Here is a 7,042-nt window from a genome sequence, read left to right as displayed (position 1 = left end):
CGTCCAGAAGACCTATACAATTTTTTTCTTTTTGATTTTTTACCTCGATTACTGAGATGCATCAGGATGTTAATAATAATAAAAAAGGCTTACTTTTTTCATTTCTCAGTGAACTGTACCTGTGTAGGCAGAAAAAAATCCCTTTAAAAACATTGATTTTTGTGTGTTTGGACTGTTTTCATCATCCTGCCTCAAACTTTTTCATCTTAAATCTTGAATGTAAGGATTTGTTGGCTCATTTACAGTGATTATTTAAAAAACTATTTAGTTTTGCGTTTAGATATTTCTTCACATCTACAGCAAAATGTTTTGAAACCTAGTTTGTCTTCTATTGAGTTACTGTGCATGTATGTAGGTTTTGACAGTAAAAAAGAGTGGAACAACAAGCCCTTATTTAATATTTTAACACACGCTGTACTACAACCCCATGTTGTCAGAGTGAATTGTTTTTGGGTGAACACAAGAAACAGCAGGTGGATGCTACAACAGGTGATGCTGTTCCAAAACAACTAAATCTGTCTTTTATGTTTGGTTTTGTTCCTGCTTTCATCATTGACTCAGCAGCACACTGCATTGTGCAGCTACACTGCTTTTTCCTTTTTGTCCTTATGTGTGTGTGTGTGTGTGTGTGTGATTTTTTTRTCTTTGATAAATTAATACTTTAGAGGTACGTGACAAGTTAACAGTTCTAGTAGGAGTTTCAAGTGATTTGTTAGTTTGCTGCAAGTGAAATGATAATCTCCAAGGCACAACGTTGTTGCTTCTCCAGTTTTTTTTTTTTTATTTCACTGCATTCAGGAGGTCCACTATGCTGCAGTTAACAATATGATGTTGTAAAGGTTGTAGGGGCCTTTAAATCAGATAAACTGTGCTTGAGCTTTGGTTTTAACAGAGACTGGTTCTGCAGACACCTTACAGACAGCTCTTAATACTGCAGTTGTATTCCTCATGCCAGGCTTCCCAAACTTTTCTCAAACATGTTTAGCATCTAGCCGGGGATACAAACCCACAAACAAGGGTACAAAATATGTAAAGAAATATCAACTTTTAGGATTCTTTCTCACTTTTATTTACTATTAAATATAACATTTGTTTAGCATAATCATTTCATTAACATGTTTTCTTTTATTCCCAATAAAATGAAAAACAACTTTTCAACACACTGTTGATAATAAAAACAGAACAATAAAGATCAAACCGCTCTTGAGCTCTCATAAATAGCAATATAATAATGTAAATTATTTTAAATTATATTTTAAAATATTGATTGAAAAACAGACGTGGTTTTGTGAAAATGAGATTTTATTTTGTTTATATTTGCAAATAGCTTTTCCAGCTGTCTGAGGCCTCCTAGCTCCCCCTCATGGCCCCCACTTTGAAAAACACGACCTTATACGATAATTTTAAGGTATTTTTGTGTTACCACAAGGCAGCATTTGATGCTAATAGTGTGTCCATCATCATATATACCACAATTAGAAAGAAGTGATATGTTATCAGAACTCTTGCTATTTGTGTTGTTTTAATTTATTCAGTTAATATGTCAAGTGATGTGGTTTTGTAGTAAAATGATGTACTAATTTTGAAGACATTGACACCCCCCCCCCTCATATTTATAAGTCAAATAGCAGGTGTTCCTTTTGATTTTTTTTGCCAAACTCACTGGTAGAAAACAACCAGGGGCCTTAAAAGGTTTTGAGCTTCACTGATTTTTTTTACTCCAGAATTTTGATTACTTTTCAAAAATATGCCCTGTTTCAGTTTACCAGTTTGTTTTCCTATAATATAAAATACACTGATGTGAGGTTGTTGTCAGGAATGAAAAGATCTTAGCATTTTGGAAAATATTAAAAGTCACATTTGATTTTTATTATTCATTATGCATTCAGACTATTTCAGCAAAAGCAGGATGTGACTCAAATTGACTTTGTTAACATAAAAACCACTGGAATCGTGTGCATATGTGCCGTTTTGTAATGTAAAAACGCTGCTGCGAGCTTCAAAATGGCTCATAAAAGATGGAGCCAAATTAAGCTTCTTTGCATTTCGTGACTTTATGAAGCTTTGTGTAGGTGTTTGACTGCTATCAGTTTAATGCAAGCAGTTTGCCCTGTGGAGATTTGAGCGCCATTCTGTTTGAAGTATCTCTGTGTGCAGGAGGGCACTGAGCCCCCTCCTCGCACTGCAAACATCCCATCTTCCATCCACCGTTTATTAACTACATTGCATTTATTTGTCTCCATCTTGCATCTTATTGAAGGTAGCAGGGGGTTTTCCCTGTGAGGTAAACGCAGCAGCGTTATTATAATGTGCTGCTTGGAGTGTCCTCTTCACACCCAGAGGCTCCCCTGTGCTTTCTGCTCTCACCCAACAGCAAGCTATAATTAAGAGGGGTTCTCACCTGCTCCTGGACTTTTAAAAAAAGACAGCCAGCTTTTATCACAATGACAGTGAAACAAAGAGGTGAATTATGTAGCTACAGCCACTTGTCTCTCTCTCCCTCCCTCTCTATCTCTCTCTCTCTCTCTCTCTCTCTCTCTCTCTGTCTCACTAACACATCATCTCTAGCGTTTATCCTCCAGTTGAGGACACCCACATTCATAGTTTTCAGCCACAGATGGCCCCAGAGGTGTTTTACTGGAACTATAGCGAGCTATAATTGTCTGGGTGTGGGCTTTTGTGTATTAACAGGTGTTTTTATGGATCTGCATTACTGCTGACTGCTTCCACTGCTACTAAACGTTGGCCTGCCCTAGAAAAAATAAATAAACTAGAAGCACTCGGAAAGTGCAAACCTCCGCCGAGAACAGTTTCCCCCATCCTGTAAGAGTTAATGCGCAAAAGCAGAGATGGAAACCCAAATAAGTTCTGATGCAGCGAACATTTAAGCAGGCAGTATGAACGGAGTTACTTCTCTGTGGAGTCCAATGTGAAAAAAAGTCAGACTCGTCACCCGACGTTATTCATTGTCAAACTGGTGTCGGATTAAGCTCCTAAGTTTTCATCAGTCACATTTCACCATGTAAAACGTCTGTTTTATCTCCTTGTATGAGTTTGTAATGGTTTGACTCTCTTTATAAAGTGCTTCCTGGCTCCCCCCGTCTCCAAACTTTGAGGCCCGGCAGCTCTCTGTTTACAAGCTCTAGTAGCAAGAAACTGTTTTGATTGGTTGTTTCAGAAATGTGGTGTGTTTGAGGAAATGGGAAAAAATAGGTTTCATGGTGCAGTCACGCACTTCCTGGTCACAAAACTTTCTGTAAATGTGCATATTATGGCAAAAAGTATTCATCATTAAATCTGGTTTTAACATTACTTTTATAAAGTTTGAAGTCCGTGCTGTCCAATCTAGCTCACTGTTTTTTTTTACAGAAGCCCTGTGAAAGCATCACAGCTTTGCCTATCTCAGAGTGTTAAAAGAAAAAAATTCCTGTATCCGCATCGAGATCCGGAACATCACCAACATTTAAAGGTGTGTTCCTTGGGTCAGTACCCATATGTGGTAAAAATATCGTAACAATCTGTCCACAAGTTTTTGAGTAATATTTTCCACAGACAGAACGACAGACAGACAGACATACGTGACCGAAAACATTACCTCGCCCTTGGCGGAGGTAATTTAAAAAAAAACCTCTAAGCAACTGATCCTAAATGTTCTGGACTTTGGGTTGTATAACTGAGGTGAAAAGGTGGTTGTGAAACTGTTTATTGTTGTCAAACAGGTATTTGTATCATTTCGTGCAAAGCAACAGATTGTATTTGTTTGTGTCAGTTTTATGTTAGGATGCCTGAAGGCTTTTGATTGTCTTGGTTTGTAATTACATCCAGAAGCACATGCGCTGACCTTCTCCTGTTGGCTCACTCTCGCTGTCTATAGCCATCACTTCTGACCTCCTTTAAACTCACCACTTCTGCTGTAGCAGGACCGCTGAGCTTAAATAAAAGACTAAATGTGTTTAAGTCCTGTCAGTTTGTTGTCTTCTCACTCAATTCAAATCCCTGACTTAATCAGCTGTTATAGATCCCAACGTCTGTTTCAATTTACGTCAGGAACACTAGAGATATTTGTTGCAGGAAAGCAGCAGCGTCACATGTAATAACGAGCAGCTGCTTTCTGTATGCACGATTTACAAATCTGACTCGGAGTTGAACTCCGTCTCCTTCTCGAGAAGTGAACTGCAGGGTTAGAGATGTTGTTGAAATGCTTTATTTAATCCAGACGGTTTGTTTCTAGAAATTTGTTTTAACTGTTCCCAGTGGAGCATGTAGCGTTATAGTTGCCAACAGCCTCCGGCTCAACTCCTTTCTTTTTTGCCTGTAGCCGTAAAGAAAAGTCAGTCTTTGCAGTTTTTTGCTTGTTTCTGCTCAGTTTAGTTTTCCTCCTCATCCTCGCCCTCGTTTTATACTGGCTCAGTGTTCTGCTCGTTGTACTCATCTTGTTTATTTCTTGAGTATTGCAACTTTTTTCTCCCTGTCATCTAATGGTGCAGACCTTAGACTGCACTACAAATAAGCTGTGGTGAGATTTCTGTGATGTTCTTTATATTTTTAATTGTGAAATGAGCTGCGCTTCTCGTTTTAGGGATTGTCTTTGCAGGTTAATTTAACTCAAAGACAAACTGAGAAGTAATTTAAACCTTAAAAACCCAAATATGTCCAAACGCTACATTTATTACCCCTGTTTCTTACAACCAAAAACTTTCAGCTTTAAATTAATCCAAATTTTCCACATTTCAAACATAACCGAAGAAGACACAATTTAAAGAAATCACCTTATTATTACACATTTCTTTGAGCAACAGGGTGTTTGCTGTTTTGTTGCATAGGGCTCCAATTGCACTTAAAAAAGTACTTTAATATTATATTATAAGGCTTATTGTTGTCAAAATATTTTGTAGCCTTGTAAAAGGTAAAATATACTTTTTGTTCAAAGAAATTCTCCAGACAACCTTTTATCAGGCCCAAGGTTGTTCATTTTGTCGACAGTTTTGCAGCTGCTACTGACTAAACTGGAGATGCTTTTAAGATTAAAAAAAGCTTGATACTAAAATGTTATTTTCCAGATTCATATTCATTAAACGCACACTATTAAACACTGCAGTGTCAAAAAATTCCCACTAACCTTCTTTCTAATTATGTTTTAATTTTAGCCTTAAATTGCTACATATGTGACAAAAGGACAGATTTGAATATTTGAAATATCTGTGAAATGAGATTTAAATATGAGCTACTGTATGGTGAGCTTAGCTCTGAGACATGGAGCCTGCTGTAAATCCTCCACTCTCCCTGACCCACTCGTTTTACATCTCTAAATTATAAAGCGGCGGTAACTGCTGCTTCCAAACCCATCAAAGCAGTCCAACCACTCTCCCTGATTCTCCTTACCCCATGACTGTGCATATAATGAGGAGCATCCTCTGCTTCTGACTTAAAAGTCCAGTTCATTTGGGTGGCTATAAAGAAGAGTGGGTTTTTTTCCCCACCTCCTCTGAGGTACAGTATGTGCTTTAAGATTTGGCTGCAGAAATGCAGATATTATCAGTGTGTTTTCATCGTTATTGTGGGTGGGTTGGCAAAAAAATAAAAAATAAAAATAAAAAATACTTGTGTCATAAGCTGAACCCCACCACCCCCCCCCCCAAAAAAAAAATGCATAAATAACCTACTGAAGGCGGTGCAAAATAGCAACCAAAGATGTGAAAAGTTGCGGAAAATGCAACATAGTGAAGAGAAATTGTTGTAAGTGCTAGAAAAAAAATTATTTTAATCATATTTCACAAGAACAGTTTGAACTGAAAAATGTCCATTGATGACAAACAGTTTCAAGTGTTTTTTTTTCTGTAAGTGTTGCTATTTAATCAGCAGTTTATTAGCTTTATTTTTTTAGGATGGCATTTTCTGGCTCATTTGTCTTGTGTTATCTCTAAGTACCTACCGCAGCGGTTGTGTGTTTTTCAGGCAGGTAAATGCTCTTCTTTGTGCCCTCGGACCTCCTTCGATTTTTCAGTGGAGCCCTGGCCTCCTTGGCCGGGTTCCCGGGTCTTATCAGTTCAGAATGCAGGTTGTGGTTGTCTCTGAACTCCTAAATTACTCACTGGACCAAAAATGTTGCACCATTTTCTGGTTATAGTTGCTGTGTCTTTGCTTAAAAACCCCAGATTACTGATATTTCTGCATAATTGTTTTCAGCAATAAACCCATTAAATCAAACGTATTATATTTGTATTTTAAATGACTCTTGCATTGTGTGAGCTCTCACAGATTGTTTTGGCGCTGAGAGTTTTTGTCTGTCAGCTTATGTAAAAATACATTCACTGTGAATGACAAAAGAAAGAATAAAACAACCTGTTCCTATTTTCTTTTCTTACTTTTTTTGTTTAATGCCCACACAACTTTTACTGCTGCTGCTTTTAAGACAAGGCTTTGGTTTGCAGCTTTGCAGAGTTTCTTCACAAAGTGCACTTCGAAAAGTTTTGGGGGTTGAATTCCAGACAAGTTTCACAAAGAGTGAGGTTTATTCTGTTTGACAAATGTTTGCAGGTCTGTCATTCTAACATATTTTGACATTAGAAGTCTTTTTGCATGACTACAAACCACATAAACCTGATTAGAGTTTGAATTTGTCTCCATCTTTTGCTTTAAAGAAAACAAACTTTGAGGATGTGGAGTATTTGGTAGTTTTGAGTATTTTTTTTGGTTTTGTTGTTGAAGTTGCCCAGAAGCACCCAGACCTCCTGCTGGGTAAATGAAAACACAAAAACATGAAAGGCTCGTTAATTTGAGTGATTAATAAATACCAAGGCTTACAACATCAAGGCTACATAAATGTTTATACAGTATCCACTAATTAGTTATTTTTAATGTAAATTAGGTGTTTACATACACATACTTTTGGTAACAAGTATTTATATTACATCATATTTTGACAACCTCAACCCAACTACATGAAAACATCTAATTGTCTTTAAATGTATAATTGCATAAAAGATTTGTCTGTAATAGGAAAGTATTGGCCAAGAAAATATGAATACTGTACACACACACA

Source organism: Austrofundulus limnaeus, unplaced genomic scaffold, assembly GCF_001266775.1.
Source record: "Austrofundulus limnaeus strain Quisiro unplaced genomic scaffold, Austrofundulus_limnaeus-1.0 Scaffold4, whole genome shotgun sequence".
Taxonomy (NCBI): Eukaryota; Metazoa; Chordata; class Actinopteri; order Cyprinodontiformes; family Rivulidae; genus Austrofundulus; species Austrofundulus limnaeus.
The sequence above is the reverse complement of the archived record's forward strand: the minus strand, read 5'-3'. Positions refer to the sequence as shown.